General features: G+C 47.0%; 1 protein-coding gene across 16 annotated transcripts in view; it reads left to right on the top strand.

Moving 5' to 3' along the window:
- Positions 1 to 13,071, top strand: part of LOC121057530 (voltage-dependent N-type calcium channel subunit alpha-1B-like) — a 284,260-nt gene that overhangs the window by 33,969 nt on the left and 237,220 nt on the right. Inside the window, exon 1 of one of the 16 annotated variants that reach the window (XM_040531871.1) lies at positions 8,849 to 9,026. The exons of the other annotated variants lie outside the window; for them this stretch is intronic. The gene's annotated coding sequence lies outside the window, so the exon portion shown is untranslated. Of the gene's footprint in view, positions 1 to 8,848; positions 9,027 to 13,071 lie in introns of those variants that run through there. 16 annotated transcript variants of the gene reach the window in all.

The raw sequence follows: 13,071 nt of genomic DNA on the forward strand, positions 1-13,071 counted from the left end.
CAGCTAATTTGGACCAAATACTTCATGATCTTTTTCTTCAAAGGAAGTAAGAGAAGGAAGTCTGAGATTGTTCTAAATGAGCTCTGCAAGCTTCTTCTCTGGGTTTTAGGCTGCAAACAGTTTTCCTCACAGCCTAGTTGATACTTTCTGCCTCTTTGCACGGAGCAGACTGTCCCACAAACCCTCAGAAATTCCTGGTGAGCTGAAGCAGGAAAATGTTGCCCTGAAGCAATAAATGGGCACGGTAACTTGGTGTGTGGGACAGAGAAAAGTGTGGAGAGATGCTCGGGGCTTGCTGCGAAGGGCTCAGCATGGTTGGGACCAACATGTTTTCCTTGATGCCGAGACAGTGCCTGGGAGCCTGCTGGGGGGATCTGCAGCCTCGTCCATCCAGACAGCCTGGAAAAGAAGGGATGAAAACTGGGCATGAGGCTTGCATTTGATGTCAGAGACATTATTCAGATGGTTCTGGTGGCTGGAGATTGCACAACTGAAAAATAACAAGACCTCTGGTTATGGACAGTGTTACCATCCTTTCTTGTGTTCACAGTTGCTCAGCTGTCTCAAATATCATGTAAAAACAGGGGTTGCATGAAGAAAGAGGTTATTGCCTTACTCACCTTTAAGTGAGTATGGTAGGGAAAAAAGATATATATATATATATTATTTTGTTTTTCCCAAGAAATGATGTGTTTTATATGTTTTGGTGCTGGGTGAGGTTGCTAATGGGTTGTTATAATGCTGTTGGCCACCTGGACTGCTGCCTAGGAAAGGCAGCATGAAGTCTCTCAGCTCTGGTTTAACCTTGCTCTGAGAGCTGGGACACACCAGTTCTCCTTCACCCCCATTTTCTAAACTCTGCTTCTGACATGTTTGTTGAGCTGTTTCAAAGTCATTCAAAGCATCCTTGCTTTACCTGTATTTCTGAACAAAGGGCTCTCCAGAAAAGGGCTGCTTAAGAGCATACATAGGGAAAGAAGCAATACCGTAAGGGGGAGGAAGTTAAGAGATTTATTTTTTTCAATCCGTTAATACATTTGTTGATTTCATTCAACAAATATGTGGAAGGAAGGAAGTTTGAAAAGTATTTAATTTTGGATACTCTTTAATACATTGTTTTTATGTATTTGAAATTATACTCCTTGTGCTTCAAAATAACACCAATCCAAGCTGTAAATGAAAATTAGAGTTAAAGGATTTATGATGTCTGAGTCATTTGATTTCTGGTCAAACTAAGTATTTATTTGACCTAACATGGCTTCTCTGAAATGCTTTTTTTCCCTAGGAAAGCACTTCAAACATTCTCACAAGAGTTTTAAGTTCTTCATTTGGATCATCAAACTGAAAAGATCTCTTGTTCAACTCCAGGTGGCAATAATTGTTTTTTTCATTGTTTCCACACTCAGAAATATGATTTTCTTCCCCACCCCAGGGAAGTGTCTGCAATCAGGAATTTCCATTGCTAGCCTCCTTTGAAATGCATTCCTCTTGAATTAAAAGGGTCTGTGCCTGCTGGCATGGGAAGTACTCAAACCTGACAGGGAAACAGAACAAAGTAGATGCAGAAGAACGAGGAAACGAGGTTAAGTGCAAGTGTTTGATTGCTTCCTTGCACCAAGCCCTGAAAGGATATTCTATAGAAAGATGTAGTCTGGCATGAGGTGAAAAAGAAGAGCTTTGATTCTGTTTGTCTGGATGGTTTTGAAACCTCTGTTGGAGAAGCATGTTGATAGGAAGAATATTGTTACATAAAGAAGCAGCATGTCTCTTTTGCTGGAGTCCGTAATGCCAGAAGAGATACATGTAAGACATGATTTGTCCATGTGGCGTCTGGGTATTGCTGGCTGCAGGTCTTGGCTGTTAAATTCAGTTTAACATCTAAAGAGTCTACTGAAGCAGTTCAGACCTCAGAAGCAAACAAAAAAAGAAATGCTGAAAGGTTAAGAATCTCCTACCAGCATTTTCCTGGAAAACACGGAGAGCTACAGATGCTTTTGCATAACAAAGAGAAGGTTGGGCAGTCTTCAGACACTGGTGGTCGGAAGGGGTTCTGGTCAAGCAGAAGACATACCCGAGCCTGGCAAGAGCCAGAAAGATTTGTGTCTGAGCAGCGCTCCCTGGAGATGAAAGCATAGGTGGCTTTTGCCCCATAAAGACCAAAGCCTTTTATTTTTTTTGTTTTCACTGGGAAAGCATTAAAAAAAGATGGATTTCTGAAGAGGCACTTGAAGATTTCATTTTCTCCTCCTTTATCCCCCAATCATTGCCTTTGCACTGACAGGAGTGGCCATGGAGGGGTCCCTCATTTTCTGTAGATTTCAGTAAAGCCATGAGAAAGCAGCCTTCACTTCATTTTATTTTTCATGAAATGCTTTAAAGATTTAATGATCTTTGTGAAAAGAGCTGTGTGCTTATAAAATGGGGCTCTGGTTAGGAAGGGGAGGAACGAGCTTCAAGGTGAAAAGCACTCAATAACCACCCCCTCTCTCAAATTAAGGATTCCTGTGTCCCCTTTGCCTCTCCCTGAGAGGAAAAAGGAGCTGGAGCTGAGTGAAAAATGATCACACAGTTTTCAAAACAAATTCCTGGATCGAGTGTGTCGCCTGCCAATCACCGCCCCGAACGCGCCGTACGCTTGTCTCCTTTTGTCTGGGCTTTTTTCGGAGCTGAGCTGTGCAGTGACGGGGTTGTCTTACAGCCTGTTTGTACACTTGTCTGTAAAGCAATTTGCCTGAGATGGCCCCGGTCCAGTTGTGGTCCAGTCCTGGAAGCCCTCAGGCAGGAGAGGTGCAGCCAGGCCACTCACCCTTTTCCAACTGCTTCCAAATGTGGGATTTCTTCTGTTCCCAAGTGTGTGTGCATACACATATTTATGTATACCTTCATTTATTTTGAGCTGGGAGGTTTGACAAACGTGTATCCTTATTCATTAGGGTCTTGTATCTGCTGGTGCTTGTCCCACCAGCTCCATCCCTCAGCCCAGGCAGCACCAGGCAGGTTTCATCTCACTTAGGAGGAGGAACCTAAAATCTGGTCAAGGATTTTTTTTGAATTCTTTTTGCAATGTTTAGATAGCTGTTTGCCCCATTGGGACCAAGAGCTCCTTTAATATTTCACATTGGATCTTCCAAACAGGAACCATTTTTAGAGCTGTTAAGGTTGAAAAGTACATTTTTTTCCCCCATATATATTTTTATCTACATATCTACATGTGCACGTATAATAACTTCCCTCCCCCATGCACACATATAGATAACTTTGGGCTGGTGTCAGTGTATTTTTTTTTCAAGAACTCCTAAATTCATAACATCTGAAAAGAAGAGCTTTTAATTTAAGCAAATTCCTTTTTAAACAGAAATGTGGCTTGATTGTGGATAATCTTAGCACCCAATCATCATGTTGAAAATATTTTAATTTAAGAAATTATCACATACCTTTTCATTTTATTAACCTATTTATCTACATTTGCAAGAAGCCCACAGATGATCCAAGCACTCCATTATACTAGGACCTATACAAATATGAATCAGATCTGAAACCAATTAGAGGCTCTATTTAAGCATGTAGGTCAGTTATTAATTTCTGGTTTGCTAGACAGGATAGCTACTTTCTCTAGTACAATAGCTACACATCTATGTTTTGGGAATGGGATTCAGAAGAAATCAAGCTTGAATGTAAGACTGTAATTGTTGCATCTCCGCTAGCAGGAAGCACTAGCAGCATCTGTTTTAGCACTGATCTATAATGTATTTGTTAATGGTCCAGAAAAGTGGGTTGTGAAGATGCAGGGGTCAAAGTCTCATGTAATTAGTGAGATTAGCCAAGACTGAAGGATTTCAGGAGGCGGCAACCAAGCTAGCAGGATGGGCAGGAAGATAGCAGGTGGAAGTCAGTGCTGACAGGCGCACAGCTCCCACCATAGGTGGGGATATTTGGAGCTTCTGGCGTGGTCACTGCACCCAGAGAGCATAGTAACTGCAGGGAGGGGGCTGAGGTAGATCCAGGTGATGTTGTTGAGAGTGAGTGGAAAATATGCTTAATGCATAGCAATGGTGAAAATAGTAATAAACATGCTAGGATTACAGTGGGATAGAAAAACAAGCTTACCATTATATCGGTGAAAGACCCTTTCTTGAGTTACTCTGATCCTTGTGTCTAATGGTGTATGGAGCAGAAATAGAACTTGTCAAGATGAAAAACAGTAGAAGTAATATTAATGAAAAGCCTGGGGTCATTTAATGTAAAGAGATGACTAAAACGGGACATGAGAAATATGAAAAATAAGAAACGGTAGGCCAATGAATCAATGGCTCCTCTTCTTCCTTATGAAACACAGGTAGGAATTGCATGTAACTATTGAAAATAATAGTAAAGTACATACAAGGAAAGCACAATGTTTGTACTTTTTACAAACAACATGAGCTGGGGAGCTTATTCTCTATATATTATAGAGGCTGAGGACCTGCATACATGACATCTCAAGATAGCCCAGCATTGTTGGTGCTGCATAAAAGACATGGGGATGTGGTTGTTCTGTGGCACCTGAAAACCTGGGAAGAAGGGAAAGGGTAAGCAAGGAATGCTCCTGGGTGTCCTGCCTTTCTCCAAAGCATTTTTTCCAGGCTGTAGTTGAAGATGGATTCTCTGAGGTATCTCTCTCCAGGAAAGGCTGAGTTGCACACAAGATTGTCTCCAGGCTAGGGATGGATTTAAATTTGTGTTGTGGGAACTAGGTTCAGCAGCTCTGTGATGTGTTCCCAGATCACTCCCTTCCTCCACTGCTGGAGCATGCAGGTGAAAAAGAAAAGGGAGCTTTGTCCCTGCCGCGTACCCGTGACTGCGGCTGGTGCGTGTGCTCGTAGCGGAGGCGCGGGACGAGGCAGCGCGGCACAACGGCAGCACCGTGGGGGATGCAGAGCAGTGGTGGGTGGCGGGCGAGGGAGCCTGCCTGTGGCTGCAAATAAAGCCCGGGGGTGGACAGGGGTGTCCCCACCAGCATACATCTGCCCTCAGGCCAGTGCAGTGCCAAGCATCCTTTTCGCCCACCCTGCCTCGGTCCAAAGTGGTTGGCCTTCTCTGGTTGCTGTCACGTTGAAATTAGCTGTGGAGAGACACTTCACCCATTTCCTCGCCTAGTTTCTATGGTGATATTCCACTCAACTGTTTTCAGCAGGTCTGAGTTTATTTCCCTGCAGATAAGGCAGCCTATGCTAATATACCGCAGCCTGGGCTCTATATCTTGGCAACGAGCCGAGGGTTTGTACCACTGAAATTAAACAGCTCTGGGATGAACGTATTTCTTGCTGGCTTTGGCAATAGCTGGCATTATCTCATAAACTAATATTTTGATTGTTTATTGCTGCTGTTTGCCACCCCAAGCTGGAAGGCTGGGGAGGCATGTGGAAATGTGCAGTCTCGTGTTCTTCCTCCATGCTTCGTGGTGCAGGAAGCTCAGGGACCGCCAGCTCTGGCTTGGTGAAGGCTGAAGTACAGCACAAGATGTAGGAGGAAAGAGCTGTGAGAGGAGGGTGTTGGAAGCAGTGGGAAAGGGGTTTTGCTAGAGATGTTCCGTCTGGTTAGATCTGTGTTGACTCCAGGTGAGTAATTCGCACCCTTTCCCTCCACGTTGGAGTGGCTGCAGTCCCCATCCCTGGTACACCTAGAATGATTTTGGAGTAGGTCCACCTGCTGTTTTCTCCAGCATGCCTTGAATGCTTTGGCTGCTGGCAAGAGAAGGTGATGACTGTCTCCCACATAGCGAGGGGGTTGATGGAGATTGCTTTCTTGCTGCTCTTGAGGCTGGTGCAGTCCCAATTCTGGCTGCTTGCTGCACACCTACCCTTATGCTGGCTGAAGGGGCTACAGCTCATCCATCCCCTCAACATCAGTTGTTGAGATCCCTGTGGACCCTGTCCTTCAATCGCATCCCAGAGAATAAGGCTTGGTCCCGCTGCTTGGTGCACCAGGTGCTGCAGGAGTTTGTGCAGCAGCTGAGCTTTGACTTGGTGCTGTTTGGGAAGGGAGATGCTCTCTTCAGACTTCTCCAGAGAAACATGGATCAAAGCTCGTCTTTGCCCCAGCAGCTTGCCGTGACGGTTGTAGTCTCTCCGTTTTGCTGTGTGTAGTGGTTTACTCCTGCTAGATGATGCAAGTGTACTGATGCTCACCTACCTGGGTGAAGCCAGTGAGTTTGCTGCAGCAGAAAGACAAACCTGGGTGGAAAATAGAAACCCCCAACCCTGCAAGTCAGGCAGTGACCCTTTGGAAGGAGCTGAGAAGTACAGACAACCATATTAATGACTGAATAAAATTTCTTCCAGGTGAGTGCCCTGAGGAGAAGAGGGAGACTGGGAAAATTGCAGCAGAGCTCATGGCAAAGACTGATGCTAGTAATCATGGTTTTGCTCTGAGCAGGAATACTCCTGCCAGGCGGTCCCAAATTCTGGGGTCACACTGATGGGGACCAGGGACCCTGTAGCACATCATGAAGCTGTGAAGTGACAACATCTTGATCACTGGGGCAAAGCATGGTGCTTCTCCTTGGACTCTTGGCTCAATTCTTTCTCGTTCTCACTTCTTCACCTCCCTGTCCCCAGGCTAAAGCCTGCTTTGAGGGCTGCCATCTTCAGAAACGTCTTAGAGTCTCAGTAATGCTGACTCCGCCTGCGGGTGCTGTCTGAGCAGGCAAGAAAGCAGGTCTGCTGTGGGCTCAGAGGCATCTGTGCCTTCACAGGAAATGTGGTGGCACCATCAAGTCTCCTGCAATGTGACGCAGGTAGTTGGCTGCTTCCCTGATACACTTCACACCTCTCAGAAGTATGACTGATCTCACTTACCAGTGGCATTTTAACATACCCACCACCAAAGCTCCGGGCTGACGCTTCCAGCAAATTCTGTTCCGTTTTCAAAGGGCCGTAGTTAAGAGCAGACCTGCGAAAACGCATGAAGGTTTCTTTTAGCAAGTGGCAAACTTCAGTTGATGCAGGCTCCCCCTGAGGATGCTGCCCCCCTCCTGAGGTTGGGGTGGCTGAGGGAGGAGAAAAACCCAACCACAGGCTCTGCTCCCACCCCTGGGATCAGCCCCCAGCTCCTTGGCCAACTTTGGCAGCCAGGGCCCTGTCTGTGGGCAGGAGGAGGTAATTCTGCTGTGGAGAAAGGATTTGGGGGAAATCATTAACATTTCTGATGGGATCAGAGCCCACTTTCAATGAATGTTATGGAAAAAACACTGCATATCTCAAGGGGCGCTTGGCTCCAGGGCAGCTCCCTGAATATCCTGACTCCACAGGGAGTGCAGGCATGATCTGGTTCCTCTGTATTTTTAAGACATGAAAATATTTTCTTGGCCCCAAATAGAGGTTATCGATGTAGCCGGTAGGGCTGAGCAGTTTAGGAAACCACCTAAATGTACTCCAAGCCTCCAGGACACTCATGGTTCCAGAGCACTGTCCAACTCCCTGTTCTATTAGGGAAGTTTTGTACGGTTATCGTTCTAGCCACCAAACAACTACAGACAACTGACCTGTGCTGCAACTAATTGTGCTGCTTTGGTTTATTTTTGTCCATCTCAGACTAACAGCTTGTATGTCTGACAGAAGCTTGCTTTTTCTTTTCCCCTTCCCGTGAAGGATTATTAATAGATGAGGCATCAACAAAGAAAAGACCATTTGAGAAATAAGATGGGACACTTGCTCTACAGTGGAAAAAAACAACAGCACACACCCACGTGAAACATTCTTTCCTTTTTAAAGAACATTGACAAGAAAGCCCTCTTTCCTTTGGGAGGCATTCGTATTCCCTAGAGTTCATGATTCAGCCAGCATTTCTGCCCTCTGCAAATAGATTAAAATCTGAAGGACTTTTTTCCCTATTGTGCTCGAATGATTTTAACTTAGGTCAGATGCTGACTTGCAGAAGGCTGGACTTGAGCATCGTCTCCTTTTATCACTCCTATCTGAGACTTCATGGTCTCTCTTCAGGCTCTAAATAAAATGGGACTAAACATAATCAAATCTCATGCTTCAGGGCAAAATATAATTACCTGGAGGGATCAGGAAGAAATTGTTTTTCTTCTATGAATAGCACTGATTAACACAATGTGTGTTGATGGTGTTTTTTTGACAAGCAGTTACGGGCTGCTGCTGCAAACAGACTCCATGGGCCAAAAGGTCTTTGCTTGCGATGAGCCATGATAAGCTGGTGGCTTGTTTCGTGGGGCTTGGAAGGGGGTTCTGAGAAGTGAAGGAACTTCATCTTCAGGCTCTGGGAGACTTCTGGAATCAGATCTGAAGCAGGACTTCCCAGCAGAGTAGTGTGGAGGAGGTGGAAGTGTCTGCAGGGAAGGAACCTGCTGCAGTGCCCAGGCACTGAGCCATTGCCAGGGGGCTGCTGTCAGTGGGATGCTGTTGTCCTGGCCATGCTTTCGGTTCGACCTCCTGTGAAGCCCAACTGATAGGTTTGTCCTGAAAACCTGGCTTCTCTGGTGCTGTAGCACAAATTCGCTCAGCTCAACAGCCAGGCTCTGAATGCAGAAATGGTTTTAGAGAAAATTATTTTGTCAATGCATTGCCTGCCCTATTTCCTTGGGGATCCCAGTGAAAGATCCCCTTCATAGGTACGTGCTTGAGGGAGCACCGATGGGAAAAATGAAATATCACTGAGTTTAGCAGGAAAGGTTTTGTTTGGAGGCCTTGAGCCCCCCTCAGCCCAGCTCCCAGGTGGTTGTAGCCTTGAGCTGATCTCTGCCAGATGGCTCAAACCCTTATTGTAGTCCTGGGACCAGGTGAGCAAGGGGAAGGTTTAAAGGGCAGAGGATGACCAGCAGCTCACCTGGTTCTAAAGAGGGAGGCTGAGGCTGGGTGCAGGAAGGGGTTGAGCTGAGGTCTTGGCTCTGACTTCTCCTCTGGGGCTGTGAGGTCCTTGCTGCTGAATTCCTTCATGATGAAAGAAGGATAACAACATTTGTCTGGTCTGGATCGGATCTTTGTCTGTCGAGTCTCTTGAGAATGCAGATTTCCTGGTGCTAGGTATGTGTCTTTTGTATAGAAAGTGTTTGAGGTGGGTGGGGTGTTGGCCAGGCCAGATTTGCTGGGGCTGTTGTGGTGGTTATGATGGGTTGCTGGAAGGTGGCTGCTTTCTGGACCTCAGCTTGCTGTTCCCTTGAAGTAGTATCACATTAAAGAAGCCTGTTATTTTTATATTAGGCTGATACTGCATTAAGGTCTACCACAGCGCAAGAGATATGACTATTCACTTGATAGATAAAGCTTATGAAGCCTCTTTGTGGAGAGAACAAAGGCTCTGCTGTTATCCTGAGTAGTGGGCAATGACAGCCGTCTGCTACATGGTGCAGGGAGGGCACAAGTGCCAGACCTGCCTGCTAAAGAAGGTGGCTGCACTGAGACTGCACTGTTAAAGGCTGTGCTGTCTGGGTATTAATTAAATACTAATATTAAACCAATGGATATTGCCTTATAGACCCAGAATTTCACTTGCACAAGGCCTCAAATCCCCCCTAAGTTGGAGGTGCATGTTGGAGAGGGGGAGCTCTGAGATCCGTGTCTAGTACTTCTTGATTTACCCCATGGCTACATGTGTAATGGTAGCTTAGTGACCTACAGTCATCTAGCCCAGTCTTCACAATTTCTCTATCTGCTGCACTTAGAAGTAAAATAGCCACAGGAGCAGCACATTTATATCCCAGGACCCTCTGGCATGATGGGTTGTGTTTCTTCTATGTCCTGCTGGCTGCAGGTAACTGGTGGCTCAGGTACTGCTTATGCTTTAAAAAGCCTTTATAAAAAGAAAAAAAAAAAAGCATAATTCTGAAACTAGGATCTGAATTGCACAGAAATCAAGAAAATTTTTTAATATTTCCAAGAGCCCTGTTAATTACATATCTGAAATGTTGAGATCTGCTGCGACTCCAGCTGCTTTGCCAGTAGAGCAGGCACCAGAACTGATTACCTGCTGGCTATGCCAGGACCCGCATGCATGAGAAGGGCATGTAACAGTGGCTGTGGGATTCATAACTTTGCAAGCTGTGTTTTTTCTTGAAGTTAAATCCTTAATCTTATTAATAACTTTATTTATAAAGTACCTTCTTGGAGGCATTTAAGGTGTTGCACGAGCTATTAAGATGTGCTAGTAAAGAAAATAGCCTCATAAAAATGTAGAGAAGCGAGAGGAGCTACTAAAAAGGCAGTATCATGAAGACAGTCAGTAGATGTTACAAGCCATATATTGATGTGAAAATGGGCCCTTCCTCTGCTTTAAAGAATAATACTCTGCCACTGGGAGCTCAGATACCATGGTGACAGCACCAGGGTAAGATTTTGAGTAGAACAGGATGGATGGGAAGTGTGAAGTCAAAGCGAAGATGCCTTGTTGACCTTGTATAATGAGAAATGTCACCTCCATGTTGACCTGGGCCAGATAGTGTCCTGTGGCCCCAAAGTGGGTCGGTGCTCCCAGGGCTGGGCACAGCTCTTTGCTGGGTACCTGCAGTCCTCCCTGTGCTGCCTGGGGCTGAAGGAATGAGATGATAACTGGTTGTTAGCCTGAGGTAATGCATCTGTGCGCACACAAGTTCAGCCCAGTGAATGTGAAGGTGTCCTCGTGGTATTTGTCTTTAGCTGGGCATCTTGTGGCATTGCACCTATTAAGAGGCAGGAAATCTGCGCCATCCATTCATCCCTCCTTGTTCCCAGCCGATTCTATCTGGTGAAGTTTCTTGTCATAGGATTTCCAGAGCCATGGCTCCTGAGGATCAGTAATAAAGGCTGTGTTGTCCTCGCTGCGTGTTCAGGGATGTGTGATGAAGGCAGGAATGTATGGGGTCCAGAAACCGTGCCTGGCTTACAGTGATGCCAAAGCCTGGGGATTGTGGAGGTGCACGAGAGTGGCCTGTTCAGTTCCCTCTGCTGTGCACAGAGATGGCCTCAGCCATTGCACAACATCGGTGGCACAGTAAATTGTGCATGTTGTAAGAAAGCGGGTTTTTAATCAGTGGCAATTGCTACGTGATTTCTCAGAAAGAGGAGCAAAACATACCCCCCGCTTCCATCCCCACCTCCGTTTTCAGCCCCCAGTTTATTCTGCCTGCTCTATTTTGACTTGTCAGAGTTACTGGGAGAACAAGATTAGCAACCGATCATTTATGCTGATTTTTCTAAGCACCAAAATGCCTTTCATTAAAACTGTCATTCAAGGAAAAATGTTAAATTGTGCGTTCAGTTTCACTGCGTGCTGCAACTACGGATGCAGCTCATATCCATGTCCCCGGGATGGAGAGATTCAGATGGTTGCAAAATCCCCACCTTGAAGGAAAGAGAGGGGCCAGCAGAAGCAGCTGGAGAGGCTGTTGGTCCAAACCGAGCGTAATTGCATCCCTGGTGCTCCCTGAAAAACTGTTGCATGGTAAACTTGGCTGCATGGAGCAGGTGTGATGTACTTGGTCCCTGCTTTCATGCAGCCACAGGTGGAGAGGGAAAGCAAGGGCTTGTTTATCGGCAGTGTTGACCAGAGGACTCTACTTTTGCCTCCCAAGGCTGTGGGAAATGCTTCCCAGTGTCTGATTTAGATGCATTTACGGTCTGAAGATGGGGGGTGCCTCTCTTCAGGATGGAGGTGGTGTGGAAACATGCCAGCCCAGTAAAAGCTTTCAGCAGGGCTCCCTGGAGGTGCTGCAGCAGCCCGTGCTTCTGTGCCTGGGGTGGAGGCTGGGGTGCAGCAGGCCTCCAGCTCATCCCGCTGTTAACCCCTCCGTGCTGTCCTGCTCCTTCTCCCTGACCCCTTGCTGTTTCCCTCTGCTTGCCCCCATGTGGCTTCGCTGATGTCCTGCCAAGCCTGCCCTGCCCTTCCAGGCTCCAGCAAGGGTGCTGGGGCTGTACACGGCAGATGATTGGGGCCAGCCTGTGATCACCTGCTTTATTCTCTTTGTAACCGCAGGCAGCATCTGCAGTGTTGAAAGCCTGATGCAATTACCCACCTTGCCATCTATTGCTTCTCTCCACAAGTTCCATTTTGATCCACGCTCCTCCTGGCAACTTGTAGCATTACCTACCTGTGCTTTGATGTTCAGAGACTGAAGCATGTCAGAGGCAGCATAAAAATTGCATGTAATTATCCTTGGTCTGGGTCTGTGGGAACAAGCAAACATCAATATTGATGCATGATGGCATTTATGTTTTATGTGCGAGCATATATCTCTTCTCCATATTCAGCAGGAGTTTTTGATCGCTGCCTGTGTGCTGCAACATTAGAGAGTTGCTCTTGTGCTGTTCCCTTTCCTCCTGGGGCTGGAGGCTGCTGTAGCCTCTGGAGCTCGCTGCAGCAGAAGGAGCCCAGGCCTGGGAGACTGACAGAGGCTGGGACAGCCTCCCCAATCTCTCAGAGCCAGGTTTCTTCTCTGTCTGTGTTTCTGCGCCATCGCTGACATGGATCAGTAATTCAGGCTGGAAGATGGAAGCAGGAGGATGAGTGCTGTGGTGGCTGGGAGGAGGTGGGAAGGAAGGAGGGAGGGGTGGCAGCCCTGCAGCGGCTGTAAGGCAGGGAAGGGAGGGGCCCAACAGCAGCCTGTGGTGCTGTGGGGCACATCTTTGGGTGCGGAGACAAAAGAAAGGGCAGTGTTGTCTGTGGAGGGATCTGGATCACATCTCCTCAGCCTGAGGATCCGAGGATGTGCTTTGGGGAAGGAGCAGGTGATATGGAGAGGAGCTGTTTGTGCTGGGCACTGTTTGGACACCCACCATGGGAGAAAATTCTCATCGGCATCAGTTCTTTCTGTGTTGGCCTTAAACTGCAGCTAGGTCCAAGCTTTTCTCACCTATCTTCTCTCCAGCACCCAGCCTGCTGCCCCTGCCCTGTCTTTTCTTCCCAATGTTGGTGGTTAGGCCCATGTCGGAGTTGGACATCAGCAGGAGCTTGTGTCCTGGATGCCTTCCTAAGCCTGGCCCCTTGCAGAGCAGGATGGATGGATGCGGCAGCGCTGGGTAGTGCTGGTGCAGAAGAGGCAGGTGTGGGGTTAGTGGGTGTAATGGGAACTTGGGGGGCAGGAACAGGGCTGTGCTG

This window comes from Cygnus olor, chromosome 19 (assembly GCF_009769625.2).
Source record: "Cygnus olor isolate bCygOlo1 chromosome 19, bCygOlo1.pri.v2, whole genome shotgun sequence".
Lineage (NCBI taxonomy): Eukaryota > Metazoa > Chordata > Aves > Anseriformes > Anatidae > Cygnus > Cygnus olor.